This window comes from Oryctolagus cuniculus, chromosome 7 (genome assembly GCF_964237555.1).
Source record: "Oryctolagus cuniculus chromosome 7, mOryCun1.1, whole genome shotgun sequence".
In the NCBI taxonomy this organism is placed as follows: domain Eukaryota; kingdom Metazoa; phylum Chordata; class Mammalia; order Lagomorpha; family Leporidae; genus Oryctolagus; species Oryctolagus cuniculus.
This window is the reverse complement of record NC_091438.1, coordinates 99589841-99607537: the sequence shown is the minus strand read 5'-3', so window position 1 is coordinate 99607537 and position 17697 is coordinate 99589841.

Here is a 17697-nt window from a genome sequence, read left to right as displayed (position 1 = left end):
AGTGTGCTGTACATTGAGATTTAATGCTATAACTAGTACTCAAACAGTATTTTTCACTTTATGTTTCTGTGTGGGAGCAAACTGTTGAAATCTTTACTTAATATACGCTAAACTGATCTTCTGTATATAAAGAGAAACGAAAATGAATCTTGATGTGAATGGAAGGGAAGAGGGAGTGGGAAAGGGGAGGGTTGCAGGTGGGAGGGACGTTATGGGGGGGAAGCCATTGTAATCCATAAGCTGTACTTTGGAAATTTATATTCATTAAATAAAAGTTTAAAAATAAATAAATAAATAAATAAGGCCGCTAAAAAAAAAAGACATTAAACACTGAAGATGTATTTGTAAAGTGTTAAGAAAAAAGAATAACTACCAAAATAGGTTTATATGTATATATATATATATATACATATGTGTGTATATGAGTTTAAAATAACATTAAATATATTCAGAAAAAGAAATTATAATCACTGTTGACTCACTTGAATTAATGAAATATTCATATCAGTGTTCAGTAAGATAAGGATCCCCCCAAAAAAACATGAAAATTAAATAGATATGAAGAGTAAGGAGTGGTTATAAATGCAAATATTTGAAAATATTACATGATAAAAATAATTCTTCTAGAGTTTAAATATGCATAGAAATAATTAAAAGTTCATGTCAAGTATAAAGCAAAGACAGAGATGAATTGTTTTCAGGTTCATCTAAAAGACTGATATTTTCTGAAAACTAGTACTATTTTTAAGTTGTTATATATCATGAATTTAGGTTTCTAACTCTTTTGTAGCTGCAATGGTGAGAGAATGTATAAATGACATGGCAGGTGAAGGAAAATAATATGAAGCCAAATATTTTGAAAATCTAAAAGATTAAAATAAATGAAAAAAGAAAACAAAACTGATAATGCAAATTAAAGATAATAAAATCAAAAGCATAACATTTATTAATATGAACAGCAAAACCTTGCTACAAAAAGCTGAAAGGACGTTGTGATACAAGAAAGTTAGAATCAAAACTCTCACATAAATAAAAATTTGAAATAATTAAATAAAACATTATAAAGTAAATGTAGAAATGTTTCATGTTTTAATGTTTGAATATGAGTAGTGCTACTCACCACAAATATAGACTAAAGGAGAAAACTCCTTTGATTATCTAATAATCAAAGGGGGAATTATATGATGAAATCCAAGACAATTCAAATAAAAATGTGGTGTAAACTGAGAATAGAAGGGAACTTTCTAATTATAAAACTGAATTTTGAAAAATTTTATTTATATTAAGTGAACAAATTCATGCTATATTCTTTTTTTAAAAATTTATTTTTTGAGAGGCATAATTATAGACAGAGAGAGGTCTTCCATCTGCTGCCTCACTCACCAAATGGCCACAACAGTTGAAGCTGGACTGATCCCAAGTCAGGAGCTAACTTTCTTCCAGGTCCAAGGAAGATCTGGAAGCATTTAGGACATCTTCCATACTTTCCCAGGCCATAAGCACAGAGCTGGATCAGAAGTGTAGCAGGTGGGACACAAACTAGTGCCCATATTGCATGTCGGCACCTCAGGAGGAGTCTTAAACTGCTACGCCATAAAGCTGGCCCCCAGGTATTTTGAACACACAGATTTAAGAGCATAATGATACTTCCCACATTACCTCCCTCCCACCAATACTCCCATCCTTCCTCCTACTTTCTTTCTTATAATTTCTTTCTTTTAATTTTTACAATAACATACTTTCAGTTTATTTTATAACCATAAGCTTACCCTCCACTACGTGAAAAATTCAATAAATAGTAAGGAGAAAAAAAGCACTGCTCCTCAACAGTAGAGACAGGACTATAACAATAATCAAATCTCAAAATGTCAATATTGCTCATATACATTACATATTTTGGGCTTCATTAGTTATCACAGGTCAGTGAAGACAGATGATATTTGTGGTTTTGGAAATGCCTTATTTCAATAATACAAAGAGTTTCAGTTGCATCCATTTTGTTGCAAAAGACAAGATTTCATTATTTTTATGGCTGAGTAATATACCATAGTGTATAAATTCCTCATTTTATTTACCCAGTCATTGGTTGATGGACATCTGTGTTGATTCTGTATCTTAGCTATTGTGAATTGATCTTTAATAAAAATGTTGGTACAGGTAACTCTTTTATATGCTGTCATTTCCTTTGGGTAAGTTCCCAGGCATGGGATGGCTGGGTCATATGATATATCTATTTTCAGATTTCTGAGGAATCTCCATACTGACTTCGATCATGGTTATACTAGATTACATTTCCACCAACAATGGATTAGGGTTTCTTTTTCCCCACAAATCATGAGCATTTATTATTTTTTAAAATTTCTATATGATAGCCATTCTTTTTTTAATGACAGCCATTCTAACTTGGATGAGATAAAAACCACAGTGTGGTTTTTATTTGCATTTCCTTATGGTTAGTGATCTTGAGCACTTTTTCATGTGTCTGTTTGCCATTTGAATTTCATCTTTTAAAAATGCCTATTCAAGTCTATTGCCCATTTCTTAAATTGTTGTTGTTGAGTTTCTTGAGCTATTTATAGATTCTGAATGTTAATCCTTTATCAGTTGCGTAATTTGCAAAAATTTTCTCCCATTCTTTCTGTTGCCTTTTCACTTTGTTGAATGTTTCTTTTGTTGTGCAGAACCTTCTTAGTTTGATGTAATTCCATTTGTCTACTTTTGCTTTTATTGTTATGCTTCTGAGGTTTTTTCCAAGAACTCTTCCTCTATGCCAACATTTTTATGCAGTTTTCCCGATGTTCTCCTTTAGTACCTTGATTGTGTCAAGTTGTAGGTTTACACCCTTGATCAATTTTGAGTCAATTTTTGTATAAGGTATAAAGTAGGGGTCTTACTTCTGAATACGAAGATCCAATTATCCCAGCACCATTTGTTGAAGACTGTCCTTTATCCAGGGATTGATTTAAGTCTTTTGTCACAGATTAGTTGGTTTTAGATGTGTGTATAGATTTCTGGGGTTTCTGTTCTGTCTCATTTTCTAAAAGTCTATATTTGTGCTGGTACTAGGCTATTTTGATTATAACTGGCCTGTAGTATGTCTTGAAATCTGGTATTGTGATACCTCAAGTATTCTTTTTTATTTAAGACTGCTTTAACTATCAGAGGTCTCTTGTGTTTGCATATGAATTTTAGCATCATTTTTGCAAGATCTGAGCAGAAGGCCATTGGTATTTTGATTGGGATCACATCAATCTATAACATTAGTTTCAGGAGTATGGACATTTTCATGATATTTCATGATATTCTTCCAATTCATGAACACAGAAGATTTTTCTATGTTTTTATGTCCTCTTCTGTTTCTTTTTTTATTGCTTTATAATTTTTAATGTAGAGGTGTTTCACCTCCTTGGATAAGTTTATTCCAAGGTATTTAAATTTTTTGAAGCAGTTGTGAATGGGATTGATCTTATAGCTCTTTTTAAGCCGTGGAATTATCTGTATATACAAAGGCTATTGATTTTCGTGTGTTGATTTTATATTCTGAAACTTTACCAAACTCTTTTATGAGCTCCAATAGTCTCTTAATGGAATTTTTTGGTTCTCATATTTATAGAATTGGGTCATCTGCAAATAGAGAAAATTTGGTTTTCTCCTTCTAATTTGTATCCCATTGATTTCTTTTTCTTGCCTACTGGCTCTGGTTAAAATTCCAGAAAATGTGAAAATGAGCATCCTTGTCTTTTTCTGAGTCCTAGTAGAAATCCATTCAAATTTCCCCCATTCAATATGATGCTGGATATGGGTTTGTCATGTATTGCCTTGATTGTGTTGGGTTTTTGTTCCTTCTATACCCAGTTTTCTTAAGGTTTATCATCATTAAAGGATATTTTACCAAATGCTTATCCATCCCTGAATATCAGGGATAAATCTCATTTGGTCTGAATGAATGATCTTTCTAATGTATTTTTAGATTTGGTTAGCCAACATTTTGTTGACAATTTTCACATGTATGTTCATCAGGAATATTGGTCTATCGTTTCCTTTCTTTGTTGCATCTTTTTGTGGTTTTGTAATTAAGGTGATACTGGCCTCATTGAAGGAGTGTGGAAGGATTCTCTCTTTCAATTATTTTGAATAGTTTGAAAAGTATTGGAATTAGTTCTTTAAAGTCTGGTAGAATTCAGCAGTGAATCCATCTGGTCCTGGTCTTTTTTCTTTGTTAGTAAGTCATTTATTACTGATTAAATCTCTGTCTTGCTTATTGGTCTGTTTAGGGTTTCTATGTATTCATGACTCAATTAGATTGTATATGTCCAAGAATCTATACGTTTATTCTAGAATTTCCAATTTGTTGGCTTGTAGTAATGCTTGATGATATTTTCATTGTTATATCTCCTTTTTAATCTCTGGTTTTATTGATCTGAGCCTTCCTCTTTTTTTTTGATTAGTTGGGCCATTGGTGTATCAATTTTTTTTTTAAAGCCAGCTATATCAAAAAAACTTGGAGAACAAATGTCATACAAAATAGTAAATTTTTGAAAGGCTTTCCCCTGAGGTAAAACATGAGAAAAGGATGATATAATATGCTGAAGCATCAGTCATTATATACACAAGGTAACATTCATAGCTACAAATAATAAAATAAGAATAATACTCCCTATATACATGATTGAAAATTTTAAAATAAGAATTTGTCCTATATTATCCAGTAGGTCCCAAATGCAGGCAGAAGTTCCTTATAAGAGAGACATGAAGGGAGTTTCATGTATAAAAGAAGACAAAATGAGTGTAAAGCAAAGATAGAATGGTATTATGGTCCCAAGCGAAGGCATGCTGGTAGCCACTGAACCTGGAAAAATTAAGGAACAAATTGTCCTTTGGGGTCTCAAAGAGATGTGGAGACCTGTTGATACTTGAATCCAGTGCCAGAGTACTGATTCTTTCTTTCTTTCTTTCTTTCTTTCTTTCTTTCTTTCCTTCTTTCCTTCTTTCCTTCTTTCCTTCTTTCCTTCTTTCCTTCTTTCCTTCTTTCCTTCTTTCCTTCTTTCCTTCTTTCCTTCTTTCCTTCTTTCCTTCTTTCCTTCCTTCCTTCCTTCCTTCCTTCCTTCCTTCCTTCCTTCCTTCCTTCCTTCCTTCCTTCCTTCCTTCCTTCTCTTTCTTTCTTTCTTTCTTTCTTTCTTTCTTTCTTTCTTTTCTGACAGGCAGAGTGGACAGTGAGAGAGAGAGACAGAAAGAAAGGTCTTCCTTTTGCCGTTGGTTCACCCTCCAATGGCCGCCATGGCCAGCACGCTGTGGCCGGCGCAGCACGCTGATTCGAAGGCAGGAGCCAGGTGCTTCTCCTGGTCTCCCATGATGTGCAGGGCCCAAGTACTTGGGCCATCCTCCACTGCACTTCCCTGGCCACAGCAGAGAGCTGGCCTGGAAGAGGGGCAACCGGGACAGAATCCGGCGCCCAGACTGGGACTAGAACCCGGTGTGCCGGCGCCGCAAGGCGGAGGATTAGCCTGTTGAGCCACAGCGCCGGCCCAGAGTACTGAGTTTAGACTACTGGCCCCCAAATTTAGAAGAGATTAAAATTATGTCATCTTAAACCAATATTTTTGTGGGTATTTGCTATAGCAGTTTGGTCTAGATCTACTGTCATGGGGGCAAATCTCCAAAAGCAGCGAGAAGGTAAGCCTCAATGTACAAATGATTTTCAAGTATACTTTTGTCACATTCTTGCAAGACCATTGGCTGAAGCAATTATCAGGGTGATTCCCAGAGCCACTGATATACAGGTCGATATGAATAATAAGGAGACATTATTGCAATCAATCCACTGCAGAAGGATTCCACATTCAAATCAATTTATAATTTTCTTTTGCTTCTCTCTTTACTTTGAAAAAGTAAATGCATTAAAGTAGTTATTTTATTTTGAGAATAGAATTCAAGAAAGATACATTGAAATTAAATTCGTCACAAATAACTTAATTATGAATAAATGCTTAGTTTTATGCTAAATATTTATTTAAGTTTTTTTTTTAAATAGAAATGAACATCCACAGCATGATAATAATTCAAACTGTGTCAGTTTTCTAACCCAAGACAATAAATGTGGCTTGAATGAACGTAGCATGCATCTTCTATTTCTGCATCTTGGAAAAGAGCCTCAGTTAAAGTACATAATGGGATAGAATTGAGATGGGTATTTCTCAGACAATGTTTGAGATGTTAATCACAAACACAGAATGAATAGATACAGGGTAGCAAAATCAACAGATACCTGTTAAAAAGGTGATTTATTAATAGAAAGAAGAGGAAGAAAATTCAAAGACACTAGAGTTCAGAGGTTAATAGCACAAAGAGGAGTAAAAATCCAAAGTAATATTCTTTCCTATATTATTATCTCACTCAAGATTTTGTAGATTTTGTAGCATAGTGTTTTTTTAAGTAGGCTGTGTATGAACTGTATCATTGTAGATGCTAATTGTTTTAATTCTGTATATACCCCAGCTATTTCCTTTTAATTTTATTCTTCTTTTTAATTTTTTTCCATTTTGTTTCTGATACAGTTGATAATTTATTTACTGGAGACAAACAGATTCACTGAGTTTTCTGAAGCCAGAAATAAGGCACACAATATTTTTTAAACAGAGAGAATTTGGGATTTTTGACTTTTTGTGCTGTATTGAAGTTTCCTTTTGATATCAGCAGCAGGAGAATTATATTTATGCACAATTATATTCTGCAGCATGAAAGCAAAACTTTCTCATTGGTAATTATTTTCATATTCCATTTCCATTACCTAGTATCTCATGGACTTAGTCACATGGAACTGGGTAAAATTTGTTTGTGTAGAAATGAATAAACTTAATCTGTATACTGTAATATTGCAAATTATAATTATAAATTAAAAAGGAGGAGAATTCAAAATAATAGTTTTAATATTTATGAAATATTATTATAGGATATGTATGTAGTGTAAAATGTATTTGTCTAACTTTATTCAAGTTCTATATTTAAAATATACAAAATGATTTTCAGGTAAATTTGAAGTAACTTAAACAAGAACAAAAATCTCAATTTCACAAAGGATGTATAACTTTAGATTGAAGGTCATTGATATTATAATACACACACGTTAATAGTTTGATTCAATGGATATTTATTATTAACTACCTGTCTACCTTATCCTGGGTGTATTACTTGAATATAAGGATATTTCAAAAGTTCATTGGACTGGTGGTGTGGTGCAGTGGGTTAAGCTACCACTTAGGATGCTGCATTCTAAATCAGAGTGCTGATTCAAGTCCCAGCTGTTCCTTTTCTAAGCTAGCTCTCTGCTAATGCTCTTGTGAAAGCAGTGAAAGATGCACCAAGTACTTGGGACTCTGTCACCCACGAGAGAGACCAGAAAGGAGCTCCTGGCTCCTGGCTTTTGGCTCCTACCATGTGGTCATCTAGAGCCTGAACCACTGGGTAGATGATCTCTCTCTGTCACTCTGCCTTTCAAGTAATTAAATACATACATAAATAAATATTTAAAATAATCATGGAAAATGGAATTACAGGGTAAGTTTATTTTGGCTCAAAATACAGTTTAAAATCCATGCAATTGAGTAAACATAGAACAGAACCCCAAGAAATTTACAATTGCCACAACTCTTTTGGCAGTTTTTATAACTTTAAATTTTGCCTGGATTAAGACTTACATTAAACTAGTGACTAAGGGCAAACAGTCTTACTGATTAACACAACTGTTAAAAGAGAGCCATGACTTACATACTCTGTGTTTATTAGGAATTGTATTTGTTTAAATATAACAATTTTCACACATTAGTATTGAACTGAATGCATCCTATTCTCCCTTCCAACAAATAAGCACATATATTTTATCACCTCCACATTGGAGTGTCCTTGTACAGGGTGTAAATTACACAATGTTGAGCCTTGAAGTTATATGAATTGCAAGAAAACCCTAATTTATTATCATGCTAAAATAATGTTAACATTCATGGTATATGATTATACACACACACACATACACAGAGGAAAAAACAGATTAAAAAAACAGATTAAACAGATATTTGGTGCAGAGAATTTTCCTTTCAAAAGGTTCAAAATAGAAATCAAAATCAAACTATTCAATTTTAAAATTGAAACTAATTACTTTACTACTTTAACTGTATTCAAGCTCTTTTTGCCTGAAAACATTGACCTAGTTAAAGTACTAAATGCACACAGGAAGAGTCACCTTGGATGCTTCCATTACCCTGGAGCACGGAACAGATTCCCTGGCCATGCCCAGCACACACCTTTGGGTATTCAGTAAAGGAGCAGACACTCCACTAATCCACAGAGGAATAATCTAAAGATAAAAGCCATCACAGGAGAAAAAAAAATAAACGAAAAAGTATTTCCACAAATACTTAAAATTAATGCAGCAACTCAAGAAACAAGAATAAGGAAGAAAACATGAAGCCCGTAAAGGAACACAGCAACACTTCAATACTAGAATGTGAAAATGAAGAGACTGAAGAAATGCCAGAAACAGAATTAAAAAAAAAATTGACCATAATATTACATAGAAGTATTTAGAAGCAAATGCACAAATTACTGAAGTCTGTACATGACATGAAAAAATATTTCTCTCATAACACTGAGATCTTTAAAAAAATCAAAATGGAATGAAGAATTCAACAAAAGAAATAAAAAATGTGGTGGAAATCCTTAACAACAGACTTTGTGAGGCAGAAGAAAGAATATTTTAGTAAGAAGACAAATCAAGGCCATTGCCATGGCTCAACAGGATAATCTGCCTGTGGCGCTGGCACACTGGGTTCTAGTCCCGGTTAGAGCACCGGATTCTATCCGGGTTGCTTCTCTTCCAGTCCAGCTCTCTGCTGTGTCCCAGAAAGGCAGTGGAGGATGGCCCAAGTGCTTGGGCCCTGCACCCACATGGGAGACCAGGAGGAAGTACCTGGCTCCTGGCTTTGGATCAGTGTGGTGAGCTGGCCACAGCGGCCATTGGGGGATGAACCAACAGAAAAGGAAGAACTTTATCTTTGTCTCTCTTTCTCACTGTCCACTCTGCCTGTCAAAAAAAAAAAATCAAGGGAAATTTTACAGTCATAACAAAAAAAAATTAGAAAACCAACAAACAGTGTTGGTGATGTATGGATTACTATAAAATGACCCAACATACGGGTCTTAGGGGTTCCTGAAGGTGTGGAAAGAGTGAATGGATTAGAAGGCCTTTTTAGTGAAATAATTACAGAAAACTTCCCTAATTTAGAGAAGGAAAGGGATGTCCAAGTGCAGGAAGTACATAGAACTAATAGATATGACCAGAAAAGATCTTCACCATGACACGTTGTACTCAAGCTCTCCACAGTAAAATAAAGAAATGATTTTAAAATATGCATGAGAGAAATACCAGATTAATTTCAAAGGATCTCCAATTAGACTCACAGTGGACTTCTCATCAGAAACCCTACAGGCTAGGAGAGAATAGAGAGATATATTTCATGTCTTAAGAGAAAAAACTGTCAACCTAGAATGTTGTACCCTGCAAAGCTTTCATTTATGAATGAAGGTGAAATAAGGACCTTGCATAACAAACAGAAATTGAAAATATTTTTCACTACTCATCCAGCCTTACAAAAGATGCTTAAGGATGTGCTACACATAGAAACACAGAAACGTGATCACCACTATGATAGAATGTGAAAGCAAGAAAAAATCTCCCAGTAAAGGTACAAAGTGGGGCTGACGCCATGGGGCAGTGAGTTAATCCTCTGTCTGTGGCACTGGTATTCCATAGGTGTGCTGCTTCTAGTCCTGGCTGCCCCTCTTCCAATCCAGCTCTCTGTTATGGACTGGGAAAGCAATAGAGGGCCTGTGTACCCACATGGGAGACCAGAAACCTGGCTCCTAGCTTCGGATTGGCACAGCTCCTGCCTTTGTGGCCATCTTGGGAGTGGGCCAACAGAAGGAAAACCTTTCTCTCTGTTTCTCTTTCTCACTGTCTGTAACTCTACCTCTCAAATAAATAAATAAAATCTTCAAAAAGAAGGTACAAAGCAAATCCGAAGTAAACAATAGGAATATTTATGGGAAAATGACAGGGGCAAGTTGTTACTTATTAATAGTCACCTTGAATGTCAATGTCCTCAACTCTCCAGTTAAAGGATACAGACTAGCTGGATGGGAAAAATGTATTTGCTGCCTACAAGAATCACATCTCACCAACAAAGATATACACCAACTGAAAGTGAAAGAATGGAAAAAGATATTCCAGGCTAACAGAAACAAAGAAAGAGCTGGGGTAACCATCCTAATATCAAACCAACTTTAAAACAAAAGCTGTTAAAAGAAATAAAAAATGACACTGTGCAATAATTAAGGGATCAATTCAACAGGAAGATGTTAGTATAATAAATGAATATGCACCTAATTATAGGGCACCTGGTTATTTAAAAGAAATGGTGAGGATAAAGGAAGATATAGACTCCCATACAATAGTAATGAGGGACTTCAATACCCCACTTTCAACAATGGACAGATTAAGCAGACAGAAAATAAACAAGAAAACAACAATTAATTGAAACTATAGACCAAATGGATACCTACAGAAATTTCCATCCTACCTTTGCAGAATGCACATTTTTCTCAACAGTGCATGGAACTTACTCTAGGATAGACCACAGGCCATGCCATAAAGCAAGTATCAGCAAATTCAGAATTGAAATCATACCATGCATCTTCTTTGACCAAAATGGAGTGAAGCTATAGATGAACAACAAGAGTCTCTAGAACATATGCAAACATACAGATACTGAGCAGTATGCTCATGAGTGAACAGTGGGTCATAGATGAAATCAAAAGAGAAATCAAAAAAATGTTGAGGAACAATTTTTTCATATTATTTGTTGAAATTTTACTTAATATAGAGTTAATCTATGTATAAAAATAATTGAAAATAGATTTAATAAAAAGTAAGAATAGGAGGAAGGAGGAAGTAGGGTGGTAGTGGGAATGGGAGGATGGGTATAGTGGCAAGAATCACTTTCACTATGTTCTTAAAGTCGTATTTATGAAATGCATAAGCTTGTATACCTTAAATAAAAGGCTTCTGGGAGGAGAAATCAAGAACATATTCCCCCAGAGAAAAGACAGTCTCTTCAACAAATTTTTGTGGGAAAATTAGATTTCTGCATGAAGAAGTGTGAAGCAAGATCCCTACCTTACACGTTACACAAAAATCTGTTCAAAATGGATCAAAGGCCTAAATCCCTGACCTGATGCCATCAAATTACTAGAGAACATTGGGGATCCCTGCTAGACAATGGCATAGGCAAAGATTTCTTAGAAAAGACCCCAGAAGCACAGACAATCAAAGCCAAAATTCATAAATGGTATTATATCAAATTGAGAAGCTTCTGTACTGCAGAAGATATGGCAGCCAGATGGCCCTCATGTCCTGCACTGAAGAAAAAACACTCAACAAAAAGGCAACTGTCAGAATGCAAGAACATATTTGCAAACTATGCAATTGAGAAAGGATTGCTATCCATAATTTATAAAGAGTTGAAGAAAATCATCAACAACAAAACAAACAATCCACTTATGAAATGGGCAAAGGACTTAAACATGCATAATTCCAAAAAGGGCATGAGGAAGGGGAAGCCCCACTTTGTTTCTAAATCTGTATATATGACATAAATGAAACCTGTATATTTAAACTAAAAAAAAGATGAAATAATGAAGAAATTAAAATGGCCAACAGATATATTAAAAATGCTTAAGATCACAGCCATTAGAGAAATGTAAATCAAAACCAAAATGAGGTTTAGAAAAATGCAAATCAAAACCACAATGAGCCAGTTAGAATGGCTTTCAAACAGAAATTAACAATGAACAAATGCTGGCAAGCTGTGGAGAAAAATGTACCCTAATGCACTGTTGGTGGGAATGTAAAGTAGTGCAGCCACTGTGGAAGACAGTATAGAGATATCTTAGAAAACTGAATATAGACCTAACGTATGATCCAGTCATCCCACTGCTAGAAATTTAGTCCAGCCAAAAGAAATCAACATATGAAAGAGTGATCTCTACCCTCATGTTTATTGCAGCTCAATTCACAGTCGTTGAGATATGGAATCAAACCAGATGTCCATCAACTGAAGACTGGATAATGAAATGATGGTATATGTACACTACAGAATATTACATAGAGGTTAAAAAAAAACACATCAAAACAACAATGAGGTTTTACCTCAGCCTGCTTAGAATGGCTCACATAAATAAATCTACCAACAATAGATGCTGGCAAGGATGTGGAGAAAAAGGGACACTAACCCACTGCTGGTGGGAATCCAAACTGGTAAAGCCACTGTGGAAGTCAGTATGGAGTTTCCTCAGAAACCTGACTATAACCCTACCATACAACCCAGCCATCCCACTCCTTGGAATTTACCTAAAGGAAATTAAATTTGCAAATAAAAGAGCTGTCTGCACCTTAATGTTTACTGCAGCTCAATTCACAATAACTAAGACCTGGAATCAACCTAAATGCCCATCAACAGTAGACTGGATAAAGAAATTATGGGAAATGTACTCTATAGAATACTATACAGCAGTAAAAAATGAAATCCGGTCATTTGCAACAAAATGTAGGACTCTGGAAAACATCATGCTGAGTGAACTAAGCCAGTCCCAAAGGGACAAATATCATATGTTCTCCCTGATCAGTGACAACTAACTGAGCACCAAAATGGAAACCTGTTGAAGTGAAAGGGACACTATGGAAACAGTGACTTGATCAGCCCTTGTCCTGACTGTTGATGAACAACTTAATACTGTATCCCTTTTAGTATGCTTTTTGTTCTACTTAATACTATTGATTGAAGTCTGTAATTAACACACAATTATTCTTAGGTTTTTAAATTTAACTGAAAAGTGATCCCTGTTAAATATAAGAGTGGGAATAAGAGAGGGAGGAGATATACAATTTGGGACATGATCCATTGGACTTGCCCCAAACAGTGGAGTTAGAAATGTGCCAGGGGATTCCAATACAATTTCATCAAGATTGCATGTACCAATGCCATCTTACTAGTCCAAGTAATCAGTTTCAGTTCATGATTTTTTTTTAAACTTTTATTTAATGCATATAAATTTCCAAAGTACGACTTATGGATTACAATGGCTTCCCCCCCATACCGTCCCTCCCACCCACAACCCTCCCCTTTCCCACTCCCTCTCCCCTTCCATTCACATCAAGATTCATTTTCGATTATCTTAATATACAGAAGATCAGCTTAGTATACATCAAGTATGGATTTTAACAGTTTGCTCCCACACAGAAACATAAAGTGAAAAATAATAGATGATTTTTTTTAAATGATGATGAAATCAGAGCAGACCTATTGTCATGTTTAATCCCAGTGAGAGTCAACTTGGGAATTGATAATTTCTTTTTTCTTTTTTTTTTTTTTTTACAGAGGATCAGTTTAGTATGCATTAAGTAAGGATTTCAACAGTTTGCACCCCCATATAAACAAAAAGTGAAATATATTGTTTGAGTACTCGTTATAGCATTAAATCTCAATGTACAGCACATTAAGGACAGAGATCCTACATGAGGAGTAAGTGCACAGTGACTCCTGTTGTTGACTTTACCAATTGACACTCCTGTCTATGGCATCAGTAATCTCCCTATGCTCCAGTCATGAGTTTCCAAGGCTATGGAAGCCCTCTGAGTTCTCCGACTCTTATCTTGTTTAGACAAGGTCATAGTCAAAGTGGAGGTTCTCTCCTCCCTTCAGAGAAAGGTACCTCCTTCTTCGATGACCTGTTCTTTCCACTGGGATCTCACTCGCAGAGATCTTTTGCCAGAGTGTCTTGGCTTTCCATGCCTGAAATACTCTCATGAGCTTTTCAGCCAGCTCCGAATGCCTTTAGGGCTGATTCTGAGGCCAGAGTGCTATTTAGGACATCTGCCATTCTATGAGTCTGCTGAGTATCTCACTTCCCATGTTGGATCACTCTCCCCTTTATTTACTCCATCGGTTAGCGTTAGCAGGTACTAGACTTGTCTATGTGCTCCCTTTGACTCCCAGTCCCTCCACCATGACCAACTGTGAACTGAAACTGATCACCTGGAACAGTGAGATGGCATTGGTACATGCCACCTCGATGGGATTGAATTGGAATCCCCTGGTATGCTTCCAACTCCACCACTTGGGGCAAGTCAGCCTGAGCATGTCCCAAATTATACATCTCTTCCCTAATTGATCATAATGATAGGATTAAGATTCAAAGGGATCACATAAACAAGACTAGTTTCTTCTAATACTAACTGATAGAATTTAAAAGGAGAGAACAATCCAAGATCGGAAGCAGGATACACAGAAGACTCATAGGATGGCAGATGTCCTAAATAGCACTCTGGCCTCAGAATCAGCCCTTAAGGCATTCGGATCTGGCTGAAGAGCCCATGATCGTATTTCAGGCATGGAAAGCCAAAACACTCTGGGGGAAAAAAAAATGACCTGAAGGAAAGATCTCTGCGAGTGAGATCCCAGTGGAAAGAATGGGGCCATCAAAGAAGGAGGTACCTTTCTCTGAAGGGAGGAGAGAACTTCCACTTTAACTATGACCTTGTCTAAATAAGATCGGAAATGGTGAACTCAAAAGGCTTCCATAGCTTTGGCAACTCATGTCAAGAGCCTAGGGTGATTACTGATGCTAAAAAAAAAAAAAAATTCCAATTGTTAAATCAACAACAGGAGTCACTGTGCACTTACTCCCCATGTAGTATTTCTGTCTTTAATGTGTTGTACTATGTGAATTAATGGTATAACTAATACTCAAACAGTACTTTACACTTTGTGTGTGTGTGGGTGCAAACTGTTGCAATCTTTACTTAGTATATATTAAATTGATCTTCTGTATATGAAGATAATTGAAAACGAATCTTGATGTGAATGGGATGGGAGAGGAGCAGGAGATGGGAGGGTTGCGGGTGGGAGGGAGGTTATGAGGGGAAAGGCTGCTGTAATCCAAAAGGTGTACTTTGGAAATTTATATTTATTAAATAAAAGTTAAAAAAATAAAGAGCATTGCTTTAAGTAATAAAAAAAAATCCTGTCATTTGCAACAAAATGGATGCAACTGGAAATTATTATCCTTAATGAAATAAGCCAGTCCCAAAACACAAATACCATATATTTTCCCCAATCTGTGTTAACTAATGAAGTACCTACAAGGTAATCTATAGCAATGAAGTTAACACTTTGAGATGTGATGTGTGTGAACAGCCCTTATCTTGACTGTTGATGAGCAGTGTTTTGTTGTTGTTGTTGCTCATACTAGTTGTTGAACTTTTTTATTTAGTGTAAGGTTAAACTTATGAGTATAAAGTTAACAGACAATAGATGTAAACAAAGGAGGCAGGAGGAAGAAGTGTAGGAGTATAGGTGGGAGGGAGGTAGGGTGAGAAGACTCACTATGTTCGTAAATTTGTATATATGACATGCATGGGGTTTGGATACCTTAAATAAAAGGTTTTTTGGGAAAAAATGAGGTATCATAGTGTCTGTTATAGAAAACTATACATTGTAGATTTTTTACAATGAATTTGAAAATATAGATGTCAAACTTGAAGTGAGGACTCTTCTTCTAAATGTTATCAAGGAAATGCTGTATAAGACCCAACTGCGTCTAGAACACATAAGGAAAAAGAACATGTGGTAGACCTAAATTCCCAGGTCTTAAATTTGGCTGGTACAGTGCTGGACACACATGAATTCAATGAGAGTACCAAGGGATGAAATCTCTCTTTGCCACTCTCTTTCTATGCCTCTCAAAAAACCAAACATAAAAAAAGGCTACATAGGGCGGTGGATATAGCAGGCTAAGCCTCTGACTGCATTGTATATGGGTGCCAGCCCCTGCCCTGGCTACTGCTCTTCATATACAGTACTCTGCTGTGGTCTGGAAAAGCAGTAGTGGATGGCCCGAGTGCTTGGGCCCCTACAGCCACATATAGACTCAGAAAAAGCTTCTGGTTTCTGCCTTTGGATTGGCCCAGCTCTGGCCATTGTGCCCACTGGGGAGTGAACCACCAGATGGAAGACATTTCTCTCTCACTCTCTCTCTTTGTGTAACTCTATCTCTAAATAAAATCTTTTAAAAATACACCAAAACACACCTAATCTTTCAAATGCTGTATTTCTTTTATTTTTTAAGATTTACTTATTTATTTGAAAGACAAAGTTACATAGAGAGAAGGAGAGACAGAGACAGAGAGAAGAGAATGTTACATCTAGTGGTTCACTACCCAGTGACCTCAATAGCTGGGGCTGGGCTAGGCAAAAACCAAGAGCCAGGAGCTTCATCTGAGTCTCCCACATGGTTACAGGAACCCAAGGGATTGGACCATCATCTGCTGTTTTCCCAGGTGCTTTAGCGGAGAGCTAGATGGGAAGTGGATCCCAAATGGATGCTGATTTTGCAGGCAACAGATTAACTCACTAAACCACAACATCAGCTTGTAAATGCTACATTTATTACAAATGGCAATATGTTTGGCTTTCCCAATGATTGTTTCTCATAATAGATTTACACATTAAGCTCTCTTTTAAAATGCTATTTTCATTTGGCAATGATGGAGGTATTATACCTCATTTCTGAAAATCTTTTCTTATGAGATGATGGATTAAAAAGTGAAGTATTGGGGCCAGCTCTGTTGCTTAGAAGGTTAAGCCTCTGCCTGCAGTGCCAGCATCCTATATGGGCACCGGTTGGAGTCCTGGCTGCTCCACTTCCCATCCAATTCCCTGAAAATTAGCCGGGGAAAACAGTGGAAGATGGCTCATGTCCCTAGACCCTGCATACATTTGGAAGACCCTGAAGAAGCTCCTGGCTCCTGGCATCAGCCTGGCCTAGCCCTGGTCAGTAGTTGTGGCCATTTGGGAAGTGAACCAGCAGATGGAAGATTCCTCTCTGCCTCTCTTTCTCTCTCTAACTCTGACTTTCAAATAAATAAATAAATAAATAATTTTTTTTAAAAGAAAGTATTGGTGTCCACTCCTGAATAGGACACATGTTGAGAGTGAACAGATAGCTCATCTCCCTCTTGTACCCATTTGTCTTTGAAGGTTTGAAAAGAATTTGGATAAAAAGAAATTGCATGTGGTTTTGAATAATTTTAACTTTAACTTGGGGCTTTCTAAGATGCATAGTCCTACTTTTTCTTGCTCTTTTTGCAGATAGAAGGAATACTGCTTTGTGGACAGCATGATTCCTTCTGACTGATTTAGGCAAGGTGTGAATAGCGCTGCAAAGCAGGAGGTGTAAAGCTGAGCTTTCAAAGTGACAGACTGGTTACAGATGATTGAAGTGGTATATGTCCCAGCACCTGAGTGATAGGCTTGGGAGAAAAACAGGGTAGGGTAGGGAAAAGGAATTCAGAACTTATATTCATACTAGTTTCTTCTTTTTATTGTAGATTATTGTCAGAGTATAGGAAGAAATATAAAATATGTAACCTGGATTTATATTATTTTCATATGAAAAATAAAATATTTGAACATGCAACATATGCAAATGTATTGGCAGATTTTATTACATTATAAAATTAAGATCTTTTGATATGTATTTTAGATATTTGGTATGTATCATACGTAATATGTATTTTTTCAGCACATG